This window comes from Alligator mississippiensis, chromosome 2 (genome assembly GCF_030867095.1).
Source record: "Alligator mississippiensis isolate rAllMis1 chromosome 2, rAllMis1, whole genome shotgun sequence".
Classification (NCBI taxonomy): domain Eukaryota; kingdom Metazoa; phylum Chordata; order Crocodylia; family Alligatoridae; genus Alligator; species Alligator mississippiensis.
In genome coordinates this window covers 69,884,373-69,896,930 of record NC_081825.1, presented here as the reverse complement: position 1 = coordinate 69,896,930, position 12,558 = coordinate 69,884,373, and the positions used below count along the sequence as shown (strand labels likewise).

General features: G+C 46.0%; 1 long non-coding RNA gene across 1 annotated transcript; it reads left to right on the top strand.

Annotated features, from left to right (window-relative positions):
- The first annotated feature begins 4,965 nt into the window (after window positions 1-4,965).
- Window positions 4,966-9,923, top strand: LOC109281603 (uncharacterized). The gene is made up of 2 exons (XR_002088276.2): window positions 4,966-5,768; window positions 9,570-9,923. It is a non-coding gene; the product is annotated as an uncharacterized LOC109281603 (long non-coding RNA).
- Window positions 9,924-12,558: the final 2,635 nt, after the last annotated feature.

Below are 12,558 nucleotides of genomic sequence, written 5' to 3'. Positions count from 1 at the left end.
AGAACAGCCCTAAGGTCTGTACATATGACAAAACCTGCTCACTCAGGTTTCTAACCTGTGTACAGGACCTCCACCTGACACAGGAGGTGCATGGTCCCACTAGGGGGAATGCCATACTGGATCTGGTATTGGCAACGGGAGATGACATGATAGGGGACCTCCAGATCGGTAGCCATTTGGGAGACAGTGATCACCTTATATTAGAATTCAACATAAGACGGCGAGTGGGTAAGGTAACTAGCAGGGTAAAAGTGCTAGACTTTAGGAAAGCTGATCTCAATGCACTCAGGCGATTAGTCAAGGAAGCACTGCAGAGTAGGAGTTTTGATGGGATGGGTGCCCAAGAAGGGTGGCTGTGCCTAAAGGAAACGATCCTTCGGGCACAAAGCATGACGATCCCCGAGCGAGGCAAAAGAGGGAAAGGGGCCAGGAGGCTTCCATGGCTGACCAGAGAAATCCAGAGCAGCCTAAGGGCCAAAAGGGGAGCACATAAAAAGTGGAAACAGGGTGAGATCACTAAAGATGAATATACCTCCTCTGCTCGTACTTGTAGGGAGGCAGTTAGGCGGGCCAAGGCTACCATGGAGCTGAGGATGGCAATCCAAGTAAAGGACAACAAGAAATTGTTTTTTAGATATATAGGGAGTAAAAGGAAGGCCCAGGGAGGAATAGGACCGCTGCTAAATGGGCAGAAACAATTGGTGACAGACAGGGGGGACAAGGCTGAACTCCTCAACGAGTTCTTTGCCTCAGTGTTCCTAAGCGAGGGACACGACAAGTCTCTCACTGGGGTTGTAGAGAGGCAGCAGCAAGGCGCCAGACTTCCATACGTAGATCCTGAGGTGGTGCAGAGTCACTTGAAAGAACTGGATGCCTTTAAGTCAGCAGGCCCGGATGGGCTCCATCCGAGGGTGCTGAAGGCACTGGCCGACATCATTGCAGAGCCACTGGCGGGAATATTCGAACGCTCGTGGCGCACGGGCCAAATCCCAGAAGACTGGAAAAGGGCTAACGTGGTCCCCATTTTCAAAAAGGGGAGGAAGGAGGACCCGGGCAATTATAGGCCGGTCAGTCTCACCTCCATCCTTGGTAAAGTCTTTGAAAAAATTATCAAGGCTCACATTTGTGAGAGCCCGGCAGGGCAAATTATGCTGAGGGGAAACCAGCATGGGTTTGTGGCGGGCAGATCGTGCCTGACCAATCTAGTCTCTTTTTATGACCAGGTTACGAAACGCCTGGACACAGGAGGAGGGGTGGATGTCGTATACTTGACTTCAGGAAGGCCTTCGATACGGTATCCCACCCCATACTGGTGAACAAGTTAAGAGGCTGTGATGTGGATGACTGCACAGTCCGGTGGGTGGCAAATTGGCTAGAGGGTCGCACCCAAAGAGTCATGGTAGATGGGTCGGTCTCGACCTGGAAGGGTGTGGGCAGTGGGGTCCCGCAGGGCTCGGTCCTTGGACCGATACTCTTTAATGTCTTCATCAGTGACTTGGACGAGGGAGTCAAATGTACTCTGTCCAAGTTTGCAGACGACACAAAGCTATGGGGAGAAGTGGACACGCCGGAGGGCAGGGAACAGCTGCAGGCAGACCTGGATAGGTTGCACAAGTGGGCAGAAAACAACAGGATGCAGTTCAACAAGGAGAAATGCAAAGTGCTGCACCTAGGGAGGAAAAATGTCCAGCACACCTACAGCCTAGGGAATGACCTGCTGGGTGGCACAGAGGTGGAAAGGGATCTTGGAGTCCTAGTGGACTCCAAGATGAACATGAGCCGGCAGTGTGATGAAGCCATCAGAAAAGCCAATGGCACTTTATCGTGCATCAGCAGATGCATGACGAATAGGTCCAGGGAGGTGATACTTCCCCTCTATAGGGCCTTGGTCAGACCGCAGTTGGAGTACTGCGTGCAATTCTGGGCGCCACACTTCAAGAAGGATGCGGATAACCTGGAGAGGGTACAGAGAAGGGCAACTCGTATGGTCAAGGGCCTGCAGACCAAGCCCTATGAAGAGAGACTAGAGAAACTGGACCTTTTCAGCCTCCGCAAGAGAAGGTTGAGAGGCGACCTTGTGGCTGCCTTTAAGTTCATCACGGGGGCACAGAAGGGAATTGGTGAGGATTTATTCACCAAGGCGCCCCCGGGGGTTACAAGAAACAATGGCCACAAGCTAGCAGAGAGCAGATTTAGACTGGACATTAGGAAGAACTTCTTCACAGTTCGAGTGGCCAGGGTCTGGAACGGGCTCCCAAGGGAGGTGGTGCTCTCCCCTACCCTGGGGGTCTTCAAGAGGAGGTTAGACGAGTATCTAGCTGGGGTCATCTAGACCCAGCACTCTTTCCTGCTTATGCAGGGGATCGGACTTGATGATCTATTGAGGTCCCTTCCGACCCTAACATCTATGAAATCTATGAAATCTATGAAAAATAAGCAGATTCAAAGTTACTGAATTTTTTAATTCGATGAAGAAATGTTGAGTAATTGGTTCTTTGTATTTTTTTTTATAAATTGGAAATTAGTGAAAACATCCTCTCTCACCTAAGTGCCTGATTGTCATCTGCTTCAAAAAAAAAAATTCCATACTTTGGACAGAAGCAGTAGTCTGATAGCTTGAAAGAAGCAATGTGTATATTTTTATTAAGTTTCCAAGACTTTTCTTCTGTTTGCAAACAAAACTACTCTCCTCATTTTTTAACTGTACTTAGCTTTCACATCGTTGTCAATATCCTATTCACAGTACAGTAACTTATAGCAATTGGCCCAACATATTACACATACACAAATTTAATACTGCTTTGGGCCACAGGGTCTCAGTTTAATTGCTTTTCTCTTAGATACAATACATTTCACGAATATACCTCAGAGGTCAAGACTATTTGAAATCAGTCCAACAGAGTATGCTGGCTTTGTTCAGTTTATGCCAAATGCAGAAAGTTTACTGCTATTTTTGCTAAAGACTTGTACAGCTTCTTTGTCTGAAGTATGAAATGACAAATAGAAAGAGTGCAATGTTAATCTTCATCTTTCCCTGGTTTCATGTATTCTTAGCTTTTATCATGCTTGGAGCTTTTCCAAAAGTCTCTCTTAGATGCTCTAAAACCAAGATGATTAATATAGCAATTCAAAGAGATAGTTGTGTCTTTTTCTATAACTTTCAGATGGAGAGTGGTCACATTTACCATGCTTTTCACCACACTTCTGAATAAATACTATCAACACATTTCAGTCATTTTCAATCATTCTAATATATTTTGTTAGTTTTGCTTCTAACCAAATCCAAGATGCAAAATCACTGTTATAATGAAAGTGATATATTATGCTAGCTCCCAGAGGTCCTAGTTAGAATAGTAACTTCTTGTGATAGGCACTGAAAAAAGTACAGATAATCACTCAAGCCCTGCCCTGCCAATCAATTTCTTTGCCTGTGGGGACTTATTTCCTAGAAAATATTTCCAATAATTTCATTTCAGTTTAAATGCCACATGAAACAGGGCTTCCAAAACTCCCTTTAGGAGGCCATTCAAGAGCAGGGGTTTTCAACCTTTTTAAAGGAGTGTACCCCTTGTGGTGGCGACAGCTGGATGCGGAGCAGGGGGTGGTGGATCGTTACAGCGGCTGCCATGTGCAAGCTCCTTCCGCCCCCGACATCTGGCTTGCCGGGCGGTGCCTGTATAGCCCGCAGAGGGGAGCCACTGCCCTTGCCACCCCCCAGCCCTGCTCCTGGAAGGTGGCAGCGCAGGGTGGTGGGTGGCAGCGCTCTGTCCCCACCTGCCCATGCATACCCCCTAGCACTTTTCTGTGTACCTCCAGTTGACAACCCCGGTGTAGAGTAATTTCCATGTTTTATATTCACACCCTTAAGATATGTATAGCTTCACATCCAAGTCCTTTGTCTTTATTCAGAAACCATGTACAGTTATTTCCTCATAAATCATTCCAACACTTTCCTCTGCTGATCATTTTGTTCTTTTGTTTTGAACTCCCTCCAGTTTATCAATATCCTTCTTGTGGTTCTGAAACTGGAAGTATTACAGGTATTTTCACAGAGACACAATGTCTCCAATGTCCATGCTGTATATTCATCTCAAAAAATATCCAGAAAGGCTAGTACAAGAACTGGCAACCTGAGACTCACACCCACCTCAGTTCTAAGGCAATTAAAGAACAAAGCCATGGATGAAAAATAAGCAGCCTAAAAGTACCACTTTTCAGGACTTAAGGATGCCCATTGTCATTCCATTTTTAACTAAGGCTGCTAAGAATAATTATGAGAATTAATGACATAATGCACCTCAAGGCAGTACCAGAAAAACTAGTTGAATAACCAATGACTAAATAATTTAAATGAATTTGGTGGGGGAAAAAATAAACTTTTCTAATGGTAAATTATGCTTCTTAAATTGCTTAGAATTCTTTCATATAATTAATGAAATGCAGACTAGAGAAGAACCAGCAAATAAAGTTTTAGCCTCCAGGCACATTTGATAAAATCTGTCAAAAAAGCAGTTAAAGAAATGTAGAAACCACAGGGTGAAAATAAAGTTATTTAATAGATTTAAGAACAGCTAGAAAGATAGGAAGGTAAAAAAAAAAGAGAAAAGAAATAAGCAACTGCTTTTTAGTTTGGGAATAAAGTAGTCATGGGTTATTCCAAGTGCTAAAACAAACAAACAAACAAGGCAGTGTTGTTTTATATGTTAACCAGTTATTTTAAAGTTATAATAGCCAAGTGATCAAATTTGCCGAATAATTCAAAACTTATTTGGGTCAGTAAAAGCTAATAGGGCTGTGGGAGGGGAGGCAGAAGCCCGTCTCCCAACAGGTGCCGGGATCCTGCATGACGACCCCCGATGCTCACTGCGGGGCCCGGGACGAGCAGCCGGAGCCGGCGGGTGGGCGGGGCCTGGAAGCAGCGCGGGCTGCTCAAAAGGCAACTGGGGGGGCAGCCAGCCGCCCGGAGGGAGCGGAGGATGCTGCTGGCGGAGCCGAGCGGACAGAGGCAGCACGCTGGCAGGGAGACAGACGGCGGAGCTGGGCGCGGAGCAAGAAGCCTCAGCGTCCGCCAGGGAAGCCCGGTGGGGAGAACCACGGGTCTGGGCTCAGGGAGCCGACGATGGCCGGAGGGGCACGGCGGGGAGAAGGAGGTCGTCTCCACAGTCTCGGGCGAAGACCAGGCTGCGCTGGAGCGTTCAGGCCCTGTTGGGAACTGGGTGAAGAGAGCGGAGCAGGCGGCCACTGGCTCTGCCCAGAGCCTGGCAGGGAAAGGACAACTCCTACCAGGTGGTGGGAACAGGAGTGATTAACTCCTAGCCTGCTGGTCCCTGGGAGAAGTAGCCGGAGGGACAGAGGACAATTCCTTCTCCCATCCCAGAGTGGCAGAGGGGTCCTGGGGAGCCGGAGTCCCTCCTACTTCATCGGCAGATGCCCAACGTCTTCACCTTGAGCGAAGAACCTTCTAAGTTATCGTTACCTCAGGCGGGGGTCATGTTTAGTTATCCGCGGGTTGGTCCGAAGACAAAGGATCAATTCAGGAGCGATTGACGGCTGAGCATACCTGACCCCACTCGGGGCAGGCCTGACAGGGGAGAAGAAATCATTCCAGGGAAGATTAGAGGGAACAGAGCCCTCCCAGGCCATGGAGGTGGTAAGACTGGGGCAAAGGGGAGGTTTGGAGCCCCACGAAGAAAGACCAGGGCCACAACCTCTCTGGGACCACCTACAGGGAACTGCCTCCCCATCTATCAACATCGAAGTCATGGCAGGTGAGTAGGGGCAGCACTCAGAACCGTCTAGGTGGCCCCAGGCCACCCTGACGTCGCTAGGGAGGAAGGCACCAACCAGAAAGGAGCCGAAGCCTTACAACACCTACCAGCGACAAGGGCCATTATGAAATCTGGAAGATCCTAATGAAAGGGAAGCTCAGCTAACAGGAGGCAATTGAAATTCAGTGAGGCTGAGGCAAGGTAACACACAATGAGTGAAATAATGATCAATCTTTATATTGGGGATCATTTATAAATAGGTTATAAAGAGCTCATAAATAATTAACAGATGTTCAATATGTCAGTAGCTTCTTTATAATCGGCTATAGCATGGGTGGATTTACAGCACATAAAATATCTTCTGTACTTATGCCATCTACCCATTCTTGATATTGGAGTACATCTACCAATAGATCATAAACAGTTAAATAATGTATTGCCCCCAAAAATGGCCTCCCCTACCATCAGTAGCTGCCACAATATTCCTTTTACTTTTACTTGCAAAAGAAAGACAAATAGATTTTGTAGTATGCCATGAAAAGAAATAAGTTTGGGCTGTTCCCACCCACACACAAGTTGAGGGCTCCTCTTGGAGAATCTCCTGTTAACAGACCCCTTACCAAATAAATCTAGAACAGTGGCCACTTTAGATCATAGTTGTAACAGTATGTTGTAATGGGCAGAAAGCAAAGCTGAAGTGCAGCTTAAAGTGGGCGGTTGCTCATGATAGCTTATCTCTCTGATTCAGTTAGTCTATAAGGTACACCTCTATCTTGCCTTCTGCCTGACTTCAGACCAACATGGCTATCTACCTCTCTCTCCTACTCGTGGAAGCAAGGTTGGCAAGAGGGTAAATTATAGTAATGAATGGCAAATATGCTCTCCTGTTCATATAATCTTCACTGCATCATCTGATTGCTCTCTCAAACTATAAGTGTTACTTCATCATATCCAGACAGAACAGCAGCCAGTCAGCCTTCACCTATGCTCCAACATTAACCAGACATCCATATAAGACTTCCTGTACTGTCTGACTCAGGATGCAAACAAGGTCCCATGAACGCTTACTTTAAGCTGCTTAAACCTAAACTGGGAGCATTGCATGCAGGCCTTTGCTGCTGCTGGTAGCAGCATGGGAAGCATGAAGTATGTCACTTGTGGACAAAAAGGGAGCAGAGGCTGGTAGGATTGGGGTAGGAGGGGATGGTGAGTCTGGGTAGGGAGTTGGTGGGTCCACAGAAAGAGTTGCCCAGTCCAGGGGGGAGGGGGAAATCTAGGGGGCTAAAACTAGCCTTGTCGGGGCTGGGGGGTGTGGGCTCAGGGACAGCACAGCCATGGCTTTGAGTGGGTGGCTGGGTTTTCTCAGCCCTGGGGCTGTGTTGTGAACACATATAGGTGTTCACTAGGCCAGTTAACCCATTTTAGATTGGGTTAACTCAAGTTGATCTAAAGTTAGTTCACCTCTGAGGTGAACTAGCCTTAGATCAGGTGTGCCATTTGTAGGGCAATTTAAGCCCTGTGAATATCTTTGTGCCCAGGCATTTAGATCAACATAAACTTGACTAGGTTGATGTAAATGTAATGCTTGTATATACCTTCAGACACTAGTAAGATCTGATTGCACTGTCTGAGTCAGATGAGAGAGAGAGCGCTGCATGTCACACTGGAAGCATTAACCTTTGAACAGGAGGAGGAGCAGAGTGGAATCCTGTAAAAACCATGCAAGGGGTATATATAGGGTGACCATATGTCCAAGTTTATCGGGGATAGTCCCGGATTTCAGAGGCTGGTCCTGGTTAGCTGTTGAGAATTATAATGAGTGTCCTGGAAATCCAGGGGCCTGGGGCAAAGTCTGGTGAGGAGTTGGAGCAGCATGGAGTGCATTGCAGGTGGGCGGGCAGGCACTTTGCCTCCCTGACAGGCAGATCCACCCCCACTGACTTGTGAGAATATGGGGGAAGCGGGGCAGGCAGCAGGGCTGTGTGAAATTTCACCAGGTGTTTCGTTTTGATGCCATTTCAATTCACTTTGATCTTGAAACAGCAAAATCTAAATGAAACAAAAGGCTTTGAAATAGCTTCAAAACAAAACGAGGGCACTCAAAACATTTACAAAATTTCGAAACATTTCAAGTTTTGAAGCTGGGCTTGCTTGCAGGGAAACAGAAAGGAGGGGGAAGGCGGGGGTGGGGAAGGACTGCTTTGATATTGACATCTGTAGCTGGCCAGTAACTGATCCTTCCCTGAGGTCTCTTCCAATCCCAGGGCTCTGGGGTAGGGAGAGAAAAACAGTTGTGCCTTAATACACATACACGGTCACATGTCACAAGTTTTACTTGTCAGCAGCTTGAGGTACAATTTCCCAGATACCCCTAAACCTATCACCTTGAAACTTGGCAGGCTCTGTGGCTTCAGCAGGGGCTACCATGCCTGCAGTTTTCACCCTGCTGTGCCTTAACACACTCACACACGTGATGTAAGTTTTGCTTTCAAGACTTTGAGGTGCTGTTTCCCAGATACTCCTGCACCTATTTCCTTGAAACTTGGCATGCTTTATGGCCTCAGAAGGGGCTACCACCTCTTCAAGTTTCACCTGAATCAGGGATGAAATGACAGTTATAGACAGTTTTGTGCTTCCCCATTATAGCCTATGGGTGAAACATTGAAACAGCGAAACAGTTGCGATGAAACAAAACAGAACAGCAGTTTCAAACTGAAATGAAACTTGAAACAAAACACTGTCCTGGTGAATCAGAAGTCAAAATGAAACGGTGTCGTTTCACACAGCCCTAGCCGGCAGCATTTGGGATTTCCTGGATGATGTCCTGGATTTCCATGTGATTGGCCTAAGTACCTCAAAGGTGAGCAGTTGCTTAAAGCAGGAGTTTAAGCTCTTTTAACAAGTGTACTCCTTCTGTCTCAAAGTTTCAGCTCATGTACCCCTTTATATTAAAATTATTTGGGGGGCGGCTGAGCATGTGTGGATTTGTGCATGCACCTCCCCCACCCCCCAGGCAGGTAAGTCTGTGAGAGAGGGGAAAGGGCCATGGGGGAGCAGATCAAGGCCCCTGTGGTGATGGAGGAAGCGGGGAACAGACAGAGGCAGGGGCTGGGGTGAATCGGGCCTGGGCAAGGCCAGGTCATGGGACAATTAGAGCCTGGGCAGCTTTGTCCAGGGGCATGGAGGGGCTCTCACTGCTACGCATACCCCAATGGAGGCCCAGGGGGCACATTCCCCCCTGATCTGTTTGCAAGATGGAGGCAGCTGCTGCTGTGTGCTGGGCTTTGTGCACCGCTGCAACTGCCCAAGGAGCAATGCAACGCCATGTGTATCCTGCCACCAGGCGGGCGGGCAGGGCATGCAGCAGCTGTAGTGGCAGCTGCCTCCACCCCACATACAAATCAGGGAGGTGCCCCCGGGGCCTCTGCTGCAGTTCACATAGCAGGGGTACGCATACCCCTAGGTGACAACCAGTTGCTTAAAGCAGCCTCTAACCTAGGTGTGTTTCATGTCAGCATAATAGTGCTGATTGGAACATTTTCAGTAAAACATTTTTTCCAATGGGTAGAAAATGAAAAGAGGACAAAACTTTTTGCTGAAAGTACTTCTCTGTTTTGCAATCAGCTGAGAAAGGAATGAACAAAGGAAATATTCTACATGAATTATATGCTTAAGGGAAAACTACATAAAGAGAATCCTTCCCCTACACATACACACAGACACAGAGGAAAAAGAGGGGCAGATTTTCTAAAATGGCTGTTCTATGTGTTGCTTTTTGCACTTTTACTTCTTTTATTACAGAAGCAGCCAGGAAAAAGATAAGAAACCTTCTGTTTACAATCTGCACTAATGACCTTAGTGCTAATCCTTGGACTAAGCAAAAGGAGGATGGCAACTTGACTGGGGATATAGACACAAAGCAATAGCCGAAATGCCACAGATACAAATGAACATCTAGCAGATGGGACCATTTCTGTAGCAACCAATATATGTTCTTTGGCAGAATGTGCAGCTCCAGAATCATAATTCCCAAGAAGCTTTATGTATTTTGCATATCACTGAATACTGATGAGATATTATTTAATGCTATTTACATGGAACTTTTACCTTAACTGTATTTCACACATAATAAAAGTACTCCATAGCCCTCCTCTATCCTTCCAAGCAGAGTGTTTGCATTCTCATGGAGATTTTGCTTTGACATTTAGCAAAGCCTGTTTCTGCTTTTCCTTCAGACCTGAGGAAGGGCACCTGGTGTCTGAAACCTTGTCCAATAGCTCTCCTAACTATGCAGTTGGTCCAATAAAAGATATCACAAAAAATCCTTGCCATTTCCTAGACCATCACAACTATAACAATACTCCAACCTTATACAAGGTACAGGTTTGACATTTTTGGCATATATAAATACTTCACTTCCTATGTGTTATGTTATAGGTAGCAAATGATCAGTTTATCTATATGGAAAATATCCTAATACTAATATTTTTAGTTTAATAAAAATATAGGTCTAGACTTCAAGTGTTTTATTCTGTCATAAATCTGCTTAGATGTGTGTGTATTATACAGATATTGCACATTATCAAAGTATTTTGTAATGTAACCTGTTTTGAGATATGCAGTACTGTCTTGAGAGCAGATACTTAAGATAAACTCAGCAGCTGAGGATTTACAGTAGAGTGGAAACTTGCTAAAAAGATTATTATGCAAATTATTCAGCTACTGGAAGAGTCAATTTCACCCTGTTCACCTCTGTGTGCGATTTGTCCTGTTACAACTGTGGTACTTGACCTACTTTTCAGCACTATCCCCTTGGTACTAACACACTGCTAGTCCCACAAAAATAATGAAAATGCTTCCCTTTTATAAACATGAGAAAACAAAAATTCCTTTTTAAAGAGACCACATTTATATACAAAGGTCAGATCTAAGGCATAGGGCACTAGCCTGGGATATGGGACTGAAATAGTGTGTGGGACCATTAGCAGTGTCCTAACCACTGAAATGCTGAGCCACTCTCTCCCTTCTTACATGGTCTAACTCTGCCATTAACTAGTTTACCTGTTCTACTGCACTTTGTCTTCCAACACCTCATGCAGGGACTGTCATAAGTTATCTAAGGTGATCTGCTTTGAAGTCCCTTCATCTGAACCCTTATTAGATGAGGGTTAATTTGCTGAGTGATCAGTCACTTTCAAAATGCTCTGCAGCCATGCACTTCTGTCATGGCATGGGCGTAGAGCACTTTCAGGGAGCTGATCAAGCAACAAACGTCACTTCTGACAGTGCCCCTCCTGATAACACCTCTTCATTCTGCCTTCACAGCCTTCCTCCATCCCTCAACACAGTGTTTGGCATTTACACAGACTTTTCCCTCTGCTATTTAGCTTAGCCTGCATGTGCCTCTTTCTTAGAAATGAAAAAGGACATTTGATGCCCAAAAGCTTTTTAAACAGCTTTCTCAACTATACAGTTGGTCTAGTAAAAGATATCACAAAAAATCCTTCCCTCTCATGCTTCCTGGACCATCATGGGTACAACAAAACACTCCAGCCCTACTGAAAATACAAGATATGGATATCTGCAGCAGACAATAAGAGTATTAAATTAACAACACAAAAAAGAGATATGCAACTCTTGAACGTTTCAATTTTTTTTATAAATAAGCTTCTAAATGTGAGGGTACATGAAGCTCCACCACAGCTGGGAGATCACGGTAATATGATTAACCAATACTTTTTTTATCTTTAGTTTGCCCCTCCTTCCTTGTCCGTGCATACTAAATTATACTTTTTAATTATACATTAATATATTATCACAGGACTCCTGTTTCAGTCAGTGTACAGGATGGACAATGAATGCTTCATATTTTGTTTTCCCCTTTTTCAATATCTACTCCTGGGTCTACCTTATTGCACAGAGTAAAAAACCTGCTCAGGGCCTGAAATTATTAATATTTAATGGGGATTTTACTACATTGCTCTGTATTTTAGTTTGACAAATTTTAATATATTTATTTACACACAAGCCTTGGGTAATGAAAGGAGTAGTATAATCCCTATTTGTGGAGTGAGGAACAAAGAAATTAAGATCAGAAAGATAAATTAATTTTGCGTGCCTACTACCTACCACCTGCTTTTTTTCAGAATACTTAGTATGATACATTGCCCTTCATATGTACATAAAGACAGTTCCCTGGTTATAGCTGTAAATAGGGTGACCACCTGTCCCTAATTGGGCGGGACAGTCCTGGAATGGGAACCTCAATTCCTGGTCCCAGGCTGGAAGACTCCAGGACCGCATTTGTCCTGGATTTGCAGCATCATGCAGGGATCCACAGGAAACAGTGGGTTTCTCCTTGCAGGCTGGCAGCATTCCAGCCTGTAAGGGGCTGCTGGGAGAAGGACGCAGGGGGTGCCATGTGTATGCATGTGCCTGCACACGTGCATGTGGCCAGGAACACAGCCAGGCAGCCTGGAGATCAGCTTCCTGCAGCTAAGTCTATGGGAGGAAAGTGGTATGGGTGGGGAAGGGGCAGATCAAGGCCCCCACAGTGAGGGAGGTAGTGGGGTGGGGGGGCGCTGCCTGACAGGGTGGAGAGGTAGTGGGGCAGGGTGGTGCATGAGGCTGGGGGATAGAGCAGAACAGAGCCACAAGTGGCTTGTCCAGGAGATGGGAGGCATGGGGGGGGAGGCACGTGCCCCCTCAGATTTATGCGTAGGGAAGGGGTAGACTCAGGGTACCCACTGAAAGCTCCCCAACCTGCTGCCCTGACCCCAGGGACCCTGTG